Genomic DNA, 10,951 nt, shown 5'->3' on the forward strand with positions numbered 1-10,951 from the left:
GGTATGAGCCACCGTGCCTGGACTATGATTTCAAAAATTTACTATAACATATAGCCTTATAAATCACAGTTATAATTTTCTTACCATTGGGAAAGGATGGAGGGTAAAGCCTTGAAGACTAAGTGGGAGCTGGTCAGAACACCTATATGGCAGAGGTGTTCAAGTTTCACACGTAATGTTGTAATCTGAATAGGAAAAACATTGAAATGAGATACGAAGTTCTCACCATAGGATTTGGTATTAGTTCATCGCATCGGTATGAACCCCCTCAAATCCCTTGCCATTCCAGCCATGGTTCATACTCTGCACTTCAAGAAATACGAGCTTCAACTATATCTGCAGGCTAGATAAACCTTGAGAATGCACAAGTTTAGATCAGGAAAAGCCCCAAAATAGAATCCTCATACTTAAGAGGTGAGCATAAAAAGAAAAGCTAGCGAAGGAGTCTAGGATACCACACCTGGTCTGAACTGAGAAGGAGACTCTAAAGTGGCAGGATAAAAGTTCAATGCAATTGCCATTGAAACCAAGAGAGAAAAAAAATTAGAAAGAGAAAGCACCAGTTAAGAATGAAGAACTAGGCCAGGCGCCGTGGCTCACACCTGAAATCCCAGCACTTTGGGAGGCCGAGGCGAGAGGCTTGCTTCAGCTCAAGAGTTGGAAACCAGCCTGGGCAACATAGTGAGCCCTCGTCTCTATTAAAATTTTTAAAAAGGCATAATCACAAGAATCTGCCTTCCAATTGGCTCCAAATCCCAAGCAATGACATAAAATAACAACTTTATAAAAGTACTATCAGTAGAACCATAATTTTAAGAAATTCCTGAGAGCAATCAGATGACATCAAATGCATGGAGAAACAAAACCATGCCCCATGTGCACACTGAAGATGATTTAACAGATTTAACAAGCGTTAACAGATTAATCAAGGTCGAACAGGGATTATTTCCAGGAAGCAAGCATAATAGATGCCTCCCCCTTTTCTTATCTATATTATCTTAGTTCCATAATAAACAAGCAGCATTGTGTGATATTAAGCAATATTTTTAATTAAAGGAATATATTCATTATCTGTTGCTGAGTATAAAATTACTCTAAAACATAGTATGTTAAAACAGTACTTATTTATTATCTCATAATTTGTGTAGGGCAGGAATCTGGTCATGACTTCTCTGGGTCGCCTGGTTCGTGGTCTCTCACATGGCTGTAATCAAAGTGTGGGCCCAGGGTTTGTGGTCTCATCTGCAGTCTCAACTAGGGAAGGAGGTGCTTCCTGGTCACTCAGTGGCTGTTGGCAGCATTCATCTCTTTGTAGGCTGCTGGACTGATGGTTTTAATTCTTTACTAGTTCTTTTCTAAAGGCAGCTCTCAGTTCCTTGCTTGGGGGCCCCTACAACATAACATCATGCTTTATCTAAGTGTGCAAGCCAAGAAAGCAACAGAGCATCTGCTAGCAAGAAAAAAGTACAAATATTTTATAACCTAATTATGGAAGTGGCATTCCCTCAATGTTGCCATGAATAGCAGAGGCAGGAATCATTGGCACCTATCATAGAGACTGCCAACCACGAGGAGTCCTTCTTGCCCAAATTATTACATTTAGATCCATCTGACTCTAAAACTATACCCAAGTGCTTCAGTTTACAGATGAGAAAACTGTGACTCAAGCAATTCCTTTACTCACCCAAGGTCAAATCTAGAGTGAGAACCAAGATCTCCTCAGCTCCATTTTAATTTTCATTACCTATATTTCAGCTGCTTCCAAATCCAAGCACAGATCCTACATCCCAACAGCTTTAGGGTTTGCCTGTGGACAACCCTCCTTCTGAAGATTCACCAATAGCATGAAGTCTATGTTACTGACATCGTATTGAATCACATAGTAGCTGAGTGACTGTTTAAGGTTTTAGAGTAGCTCCCTTACCTCCCCAAAAATGTACCTCCCAAGTAAAAATAATATTTCATGCATCTTTATTTTCCTTTAAATCCTAGGAGCTTCCTACCCACAGGAAGAGTTTAGTGAACAGTTTGCTGACTGACGAAAGTTTAAAACTTCAAGGAAGCATAAATGTTAGAGAAAGAAACATGGTATGGCTTGCTACTGAGAGTCATATAACATCCTCAAATTGTCAAATAAAAATTTCCTTAAGTAATTTTTATGGGATAATATGGGGTCAATGAATTAATAAGAACAAGGGTCAGCGTTGCCCACGTAGTAAAGTTCAATGTGAGGAAATGTAAAGACCTAAACTAATTCCCACCTCTCAGTCTCTGGCCCTGGGATAGTTAGCATTTCTACTCCTTGGGGCCTTCATTTGCATGAGGAGGTCTTCAGCTTAACTTTTAAGAGTGTCAAAGATATATAAATGACAGTGAAACATTTGGAATGTACAGACCAATGAAAACTTGTAGTAAACATTCAATATTTGAGAAGAGAGTAATCACACTTATTTTTATTATTTTTCCAGTGCCCCAATCCACTCCCTTTTCCTCCATACAAAATAAAATCGATCTCTAAATAAACTGCAGAGGAGGAGGTTAAACTAATCATCCTTTTATAACAAACCTACTCCCTCTGTAACTAATCCATTCATGAGGACGGAGCCCTCATAACCTAATCACCTCTTAAAAGTGCCACCCTCCCCAACATTGCTGTGTTGGGGCTCAAATTTCCAACATGTGAAGTTTGGGAGCTATATTAAACCATAGCACTTGGATATCTATGTGGATAAAACAGGTACTTGCAAACTTCTCAGTAAAAACAATAGCTGCACATTTTGTCCAAGGCATTATGAATTCCTCCACATTATAAATTTGCCTCCAAAAAGAAACAAGAAGGTAGGTTGTAGGAAGAGAAGCCGTTTCATTTTTGTGACACTCTGGGAAAAAAAAGAAAATATAATTATAGCTTCCTCAACATTCAAAGATGAAGAAAATGTTCTGGCATATATTTAGTCATTGGTAGACCTGCTGTCCTAAGCACTGGTACAGCAAGCAATACTAAAACAACAGCTTGTTGCTGTTAAGACAGGTGATTTTAACATATGGGCAGGTGAGGATAGCAGTACAGCAGTATATAAGCAATTAATTCTAATGATACTACTGATGGAAAACTCCAGAAACACATCAGTGATGTAACTGAAGTTTTTACAACATTTATACTTTTATTTAAAAGATAGCTCTATTTCACATTTGTCTCTACAATCTTATCAAGGGAGACTGGGTTTTTATTCCAAGATGTGAACTAGTTCTTATATGCTTTGCAAGATTTGAACAGACCAAGTTCTGATTTCCTACATTAGTATGTTCATGATAAGTAAATTTGTGATTAGCTATTGGCAGTACAGAGACCAGACACACCCTTCTTTACCTTGGGTTGACATTATGCTTTGATATATTTTTAATGGCTTGAATTCCTTATTTTTGGAAAGGCTCAAAGCAAAAGACTAGGAAAATACTATTAATGCCAGGCCTTTGTCCTCCCTCAGAAGATTTGTCTCTTTCCATTCAAATAAAGTAAAGAAGATTCTGGTTTCCCTCACCAACATCCTTGTAGGTGCCTGAAGCAGGGCAGACCCAAGGTGGGAGAGAGACTGTAATTTCTAGGAATTTCTTCACATAAAAAAAAAAAAAATGCATCAGGATTTAAATATTCCTTCCTCAACAAACACAGGTATCCAAGTGCTATAGTTTAATATATCTCCCAAAGTTCACATGTTGGAAATTTGATCCCCAGCACAGCAGTGTTTGGGGGTGGGACTTTTAAGAGATGATTAGGCTATGAGGGTTCTGCCCTCATGAATGGATTAGTGCTGTTATGGAGGAAGTGGGTTTGTTATAAAAGGGTGAGTTCAACCTCCTCCTCTGCTCGCTCTCTCTCTCCTTCCCTCTCCCCCAGCCCCACGTTATGCCTTCCACCATGTTATTAAGCAGCAGGAAGTCCCTCGAAAGATGCTGACTCTGTAATTTTGGACTTCCTAGCCTCCAGAAATTGAGAGGAAATAAATTTATCTTCTTTATAAATTTCCCAGTCTCAGGTATTCTGTTACAGCAGCACAAAACAAAGACACCAAACACAACTTAGCTTACAAAAATTTTGCACTCAAATTGATGCCCTAGGGAAAAATCAGTCAAACTAACAGATGCTCAGTCATTTTAGTGATCTTTTAGAATATTGGAATTTAACAGCAGTTTATTGTCATCACCAATAACAACAAAAATGATGAGACTCAAGATCTGGTCTTTAAGACAAAATTATTCCTACTACATTATCCATAATATGACAATTGCAAAAAAATAAATTGTCAAGACTAAGTAAGAAATGTTTTCTAATAAAGGTAGCTATTGTGTTAAATGAGATTAATAGGGGCTTTGAATTTTAGAAACATTGAATTAAATAGCAGGTGATGAAAAATAATTATCCTAATTAAGCAGAAAAAAAAATAAAATCACACACACTGGTCTTCTTTACTCCTGAAATGCCCTGATGTGTAGCACTAAAACCGTCATGTGATTTCTATGCTACCTTCTAAAAAGCAAGAACTCTGCTTAGTTCTCTATATAACGTCAAATAATAGTTTCTCCCTGATTAGTCTCTTCAATTTTTCAACCAAAGAAAGATATAAGTGAAGATAAAATTCCCTAATGATAAGAAGTGGACATTTAAGAAGAAAGATTATATAGAGGCACATCAATTTTAGAGAAATCAAATATGTGGGCTTGGGAATGGATCTCTAACTCATAAAATCTCCTCAAAAACACACATTGGGTTGCAGATTGACTGATGGTTCTGGCAGTTTTTGAGTCAGAGATTCGAGGCTATGGCGAGGGCTGGATGGCATACTTATACTCTAGATTGCCTAGAGTGAGGTCCATGAAGGATCATGTAGATGAGCTTTGCCCTACCTCTTATTTCATTCCCATCTGTGAAATAACTGAAACCCCTTCTGAGGACCTCAACAGAATCAGAATGTTAGAAAAAGTGCTTTTGGGTAGATTTCCAAGGTAAATAAAGATGTGTGACCATTAACTAGACATGGTATATATTTTATTCTGATATCTAACCTTTTATTATGGTTAATACATGTTAAATAGCCTCAGAAACATTTTTTTTCTGAGAAGATAACTAAAATTTTCTAGGTGTTGTGCATCCCAGGTACTCTGTTAAGTGCTTTCACATTTGACGTGTTATCCAATTTAGTCTTTCTAACCCTGTAGGGTGGGTGTTTCACTCTTATTTTACAGGTGGAAAACCCAAGTCTCAGAGAAGGGCAAAAAATAGAAGATTGATAATAATTTCTTAAGATAGACTATGAATAAGGCATGAGCAGATTATCACCAACATCTATAAAGGCAGTCATTTCAAACATAACCAAAAGGTTTTTCATTTTTCACAAGATCATGACTAATAGAAAGTATCCTTTCTAAGCAGCAGGCTGTTCAGTTCAGAGTAAAGATTGTCACAGCTTTCAGCATCTACTGAGAACAGTTCCCATGATTCAATTTCTTAGCTCTCTCTGTACTTATGAGAGGGTAAAGGCTTCATGCTCAGGCTAGACTGTCTGGATTTGAACCCTATCTGTACACTGGGGGTAAATCCTAGGGAAAGAATTACTGGCTTGATTACCTAAGGAAAATTACTCAACATTGGAGTTTGTAGTAGGCCATTAAAAGCGGAACAGGATGATATCCACGTTGGTAAGTTTAACTAGATCCTGACATCATTCTGCAAAATGACAAGTGAGCCATGTGCATACAGCTGCTCATAAAAGGACTCTCGGGGACAAGATAGACCCTTGTCACAGCTTCTTCACCCAGGCAGCATACAGTACTCTCTCAGTGGCAGTCAGTGCTCTTCAGAACATTGGCTGGGTTTCCAGTATGGGCCAACCCTTAATGTGTGAAGTCTTGTGAAACTGACCTTGTGCGTTCTTCTATCTCTCAGCCAGGGCTCAGGGTAGAGGCAACACTGCTCTAGCATAAGTTTGTCTAGTCTCCTTCAGCTACTTCTATGGTATAAATTATGTTTGCTTCCTACATTTTTCAGTCCTTCTCTTTTGAATCTCAAAACTCTGTTTTGGAAATCCAGAAAATGAAACACAGACTCTTTCTTCTTTTAGTTATTTTTTTTAAGAGACAGGGTCTCACTCTGTTGCCCAGGCTGGAGTGCAGTGGCATGTTCACAGCTCATTGTAGCCTCAACCTCCTGTGCTCCAGCAATCCTCTCATCTCAGCCCCCTGACAACCTGGGACTATAGGCACACACCACCATGCCTGGCTTTTTTTTTTTTTTTTTAATTTTTGTAGGAACAAGATCTCTCTATGTTGCCCAAACTGGGTCTCCAACTGCTGGCCTCAGGCAATCCTCCTACCTCAGCCTCCCAAAGTGCTAGGATTACAGGCACAAGCTACTGTGTCCATCCTTTTCTTTTAGTTGCCTTTATAACATTCCCACTTCTTTTTGGAGTAGTATGGATGCGTCTGAGAGCCTCAGCGAAAATAAATTGGGAAAAAGAAGGGCTCAACAAATAATGTCTCAAGATATCATCTCAGTTTGTAACTACATAAAATAGGCTGGAATGTAAGTTTCTGAAGCTAGAGTTAATTCTAATCTTATTTATATGGGCAAGAAAAACAAAAGTGTCAGATTCACTCAATTATATACATTTTGCTTGTAGCTGCTCCCTTGCAGTTCCCTTTTTAAAAAAATCTCTCCCATCATTTGTACACTCATGCATTCCAAAAGTGCTCTGAAATGAAGGTTTTGGAATTTGCTCTGTGGTAGTAGAAACTCTAGCAATTGAAAGACAATATCACATCCTTACCTCCACTCTGATCACAATACACACCACCACTGCCCAAAGTTTCTTCCATCTCCCACATCTGTATCAAATAATAGAAAATCTGCTTTATAAACCAAACACAAGCAAGTTCTAAATTCCAATAGACAAAATTGTCTCAAATAATTAAATTCACATTATACATGTGAAGAGCATTCGTGTATATAATGGAGTGTTAGAAATATGTCATAATGCATAAAATATTATTCACTGCTGTTGGGAATTACTCCACTGCTTACAAGGCATCTTCCTATACAATATTTCGTTAAACACAATAGCTCAATATCTCATTCAAAAGAAGTATTCCAATGGAAAAAAAAAAATGTTGGTGGCTTGTACTCGTTAAGGAAAGCTGACCTTCTCTCTTATATTGAATATTGACAAGAACAAATACACCTGACCTTTCACCTAGTAAATAAGCCACATGCCCAGCTTGGGAAAGTTGGCTGTGGGAAGTTTGCAGAATAATGTAGCCAGTCCTTTACATGCAATCATGTCTCTAGGCATCCCTTTTATCTAGCCCAAATGTTCCCATTATTTCTGTGATGTCATTCACCGAACTGGGAACCTTAATTTTTTTCAACAATTTTTCCTACTGAAGTTTCACCAGTGGAGCTGCCCCTATGAGTGACATAGTGTGAGGCACACTGAACATCAAGACCTACCCTTCCCATTTGCCAGCAATGGCAGGAATGTCCATCGTACCTGAAAAAGCCAAGTAATCGACAAATAATTCGGGAGGACCCGCAGTCATTTAGGCAGCGCCCAATTCCATAGGCTTCCATAAAGCAAGACCTGTGAAAACTTTCCTGGAGTCTTAAAAATCTAAATTATTGCCTTGCTCCCGCTGTGCAAGAAAAGAATCCAGGCCCTTCCACACGCGTGTGGGCGCGGAGGCCCCAAAGTGCTCTTGGTTCCCCGCTAAGTCTCCGCTGAGGCAGGAACCGGAGACATGAGTGGGACCACCAGCACCCACCGGGTCACCTTCGAGGCGGACAAGAATAAGAACATCACCGTGGTGAAGCGCATCCGGCTTTCGGAAAATGTGATTGATCAAATGAAGGAGTCCTCTCCATCTGATTCGAAGTCTCAGCAGTATTCTGGTGCTTATGGTGCCTCTGTTTCTGATGAATAATTGAAAAGAAGAGTAGCTGAGGAGCTGGCATTGGAGCAAGCCAAGAAAGAATCTGAAGATCAGAAACGACTAAAGCAAGCCAAAGAGCTGGACCGAGAGAGGGCTGCTGCCAATGAGCAGTTAACCAGAGCCATACTTTGGGAAAGGATATCTAGTGAGGAGGAACGCGCTAAGGCAAAGCACCTGGCTAGGCAGCTGGAAGAGAAAGACCCAGTGCTAAAGAAGCAGGATGCATTCTACGAAGAACAGCTGGCTAGACTGGAGGAGGAGAGCTCAGAGTTCTACAGAGTCACCACTGAACAATATCAGAAAGCTGCTGAAGAGGTGGAAGCAAAGTTCAAACGGTATGAGTCTCATCCAGTCTGTGCTGATCTGCAGGCCAAAATTCTTCAGTGTCACCGTGAGAACACCCGCCAGACCCTCAAATGCTCAGCTCTGGCCACCCAGTATATGAACTGTGTCAATCATGCCAAACAGAGCATGCTTGAGAAGGGAGGATAAAAACTTCCAGAATGAGCAAAACATCATCAACGTTAATTCCAGAGATGGAACATTTTTTTTCCTAGTGAGAAAACAACCCATTTGAAGAGAAGACCACTAATGAGAACACCACCAAAGAGAGACACCAAGGATGGATTCAGCAGAATCATTTCACATTTTCAACGGCAGCAATTTGAAGGGCCAAAGCCTTGATCAGGGATCAGTCATTAAAGGACACTCTTCAGTATTAGTAAACCCTCTTATGATGATTAAAAGAGAAGGGCAGCCCTCTCCACCTTTTGGCACTTTCTATTCAACTTCCACTGACCATAAAATGTTTCTCTTCTGAAGAAGCCCCATCATTTGGTGAACCTCCACCTTAACAAAGTAGGATGGGGTGGGGGACTAAATTAATTGGAGTGGGGCGAGGAGAGAGCCAGAAAACATAGATCTGGGGGCAGCAGTGCTGGGTGGAGAGAGCCAGAAAACAGATCTGGAGGCACCAGTGCTGGATGGAATTGTCTAGGCTGTGGCATGTTGGTTTTGTCTCTCTTTCTTTTCTCCTTTGATTATATAAGAGCTATTTCATTTTAACTTATTATGGTGATTATACAGGCAAGAAGACAAAAAGAGAAAATGTACCTCTTCTACTGGAATAATGTTTATGATTACAAGCAAGATAAGGTATTTTTATCAATATGAAGGTAACCTTGGCTGATATAACCTCTATAGTGAATACTCACATCTTTATTTCACTATCAATAATAAATATATTTTCTGACAAAAAAAATCTAAATTATTTAAGCAAATAATACTAAAGTAGAAAAAAAAAAGCCTGTAAATCTTTTTGTCAGAATATGGTGTCAACATGGAATCAAGCTTCAGGTCAAGCTAATGATTCTTGCTGAACAATAATGATTGCTCAATAATGATTATTCAACAATAATGATTGAATTATTGTTCAGCTAATGATTGCTGAACAATAGTTTACAGCACAACTATGTGGCTGATATGCTAAGACTTACTAGAGTATAAAAACACCTCCATTATTTTTCCTGTGTTATTTTACCATCTCCAGGATCAACGAAGAAAATCACACCAAGTAAGAGATGCTGGATTACAGTATTTCTACAGACATCATCTTACTGAGCCCTGGAAGCCCCAATAACATGAGGTAGATGAGTAAAGTTTAACATATAGCACAGTTCGTGTACAGATCTTGGATAATAAATGGTGATAGGAATGGTAACTGATGATGAAAAAGATGATGAGGATACAAAGCAAAATGATAGCAAAGGAAAACACAGCATTTCTGTTCCTCTTCACTAAACCAGCCCCACTGCTTCCTTTAAAACTCACTTCAAGGATGGGCGCGGTGGCTCATGCCTGTAATCCCAGAGCTTTGGGAGGTGGAGGCAGGTGGATCACCTGAGGTCAGGAGTTTGAGATCAGCCTGCCCAACATGGTGAAACCCCATCTCTACTAAACATACAAAAATTAGCCAAGCATGGTGGTGGGTGCCTGTAATCTCAGCTACTCAGGAGGCTGAGGCAGGTGAATTGCTGGAACCTGGGAGGCAGAGGTTGCGGTAAGCCAAGATCACACCATTGCACTCCAGCCCAGGCTGACAACAGCAAGACTCCATTAAAAAAAAAAAAAAAAAAAAAAAAAAAACTCACCTCAAACAATATCCCTAAACCTAACCAACTTAGATTATTCTTTAATTGGTCATTGCCTCAGTATTCATGTATTCTATTTCTATTCCACCATTTGTATCAGCTATTTTACTTTAAAATTTTTCGAAAATTACTTCAGATCTGCATATGTTGGTTTTCTGTCTCTTAGAACAGAAGCTGTGACTAACATTTTTAATGCAATCAATTAAACCTGGCTCAGAGCTCTGTACATCTTGGGTGTTGCTTAGTTATTAAGTTCAACTTTATAATTATATACACATGAGCACCTATTTAATGTGAATGACAACAGGCTGGAAAATGCAAAGATAAATAAGACATAATGCCTTACCTCACATTCCTGAAAATTAATATTTAGTTGGTAAGAGAGACTTGCGAACAGTTAACAAGAATAGATGGTAGGGGCTGGAGCCAAGATGGCCAAATAGGAACAGCTCTGGTCTACAGCTCCCAGTGTGAGCGACGCAGAAGGCAAGTGATTTCTGCATTTCCATCTGAGGTAACGGGTTCATCTCACTAGGGAGTGCCAGACAGTGGGCCCAGGACAGTGGGTGCAGTGCACTGTGCATGATCTGAAGCAGGGCAAGGCATTGCCTCACTCAGGAAGCACAAGGGGTGAGGGAGTTCCCTTTCCTAGTCAAAGAAAGGGTGACAGATGACACCTGGAAAATCGGGTCACTCCCACCCGAATACTGCACTTTTCCGACGGGCTTAAAAAACGGCACACCAGGAGATTATATCCCACACCTGGCTCGGTGGGTCCTACACCCACGGAGTCTCACTGATTGCTAGCACAGCAGTCT

General features: G+C 39.8%; 1 pseudogene; it reads left to right on the forward strand.

Moving 5' to 3' along the window:
* The first annotated feature begins 7,791 nt into the window (after nucleotides 1-7,791).
* On the forward strand, nucleotides 7,792-9,175 carry LOC100450577 (MICOS complex subunit MIC19-like; annotated as a pseudogene).
* The last annotated feature ends 1,776 nt before the right edge of the window (nucleotides 9,176-10,951 follow it).

This window comes from Pongo abelii, chromosome 3 (genome assembly GCF_028885655.2).
Source record: "Pongo abelii isolate AG06213 chromosome 3, NHGRI_mPonAbe1-v2.0_pri, whole genome shotgun sequence".
NCBI classification, from domain to species: domain Eukaryota; kingdom Metazoa; phylum Chordata; class Mammalia; order Primates; family Hominidae; genus Pongo; species Pongo abelii.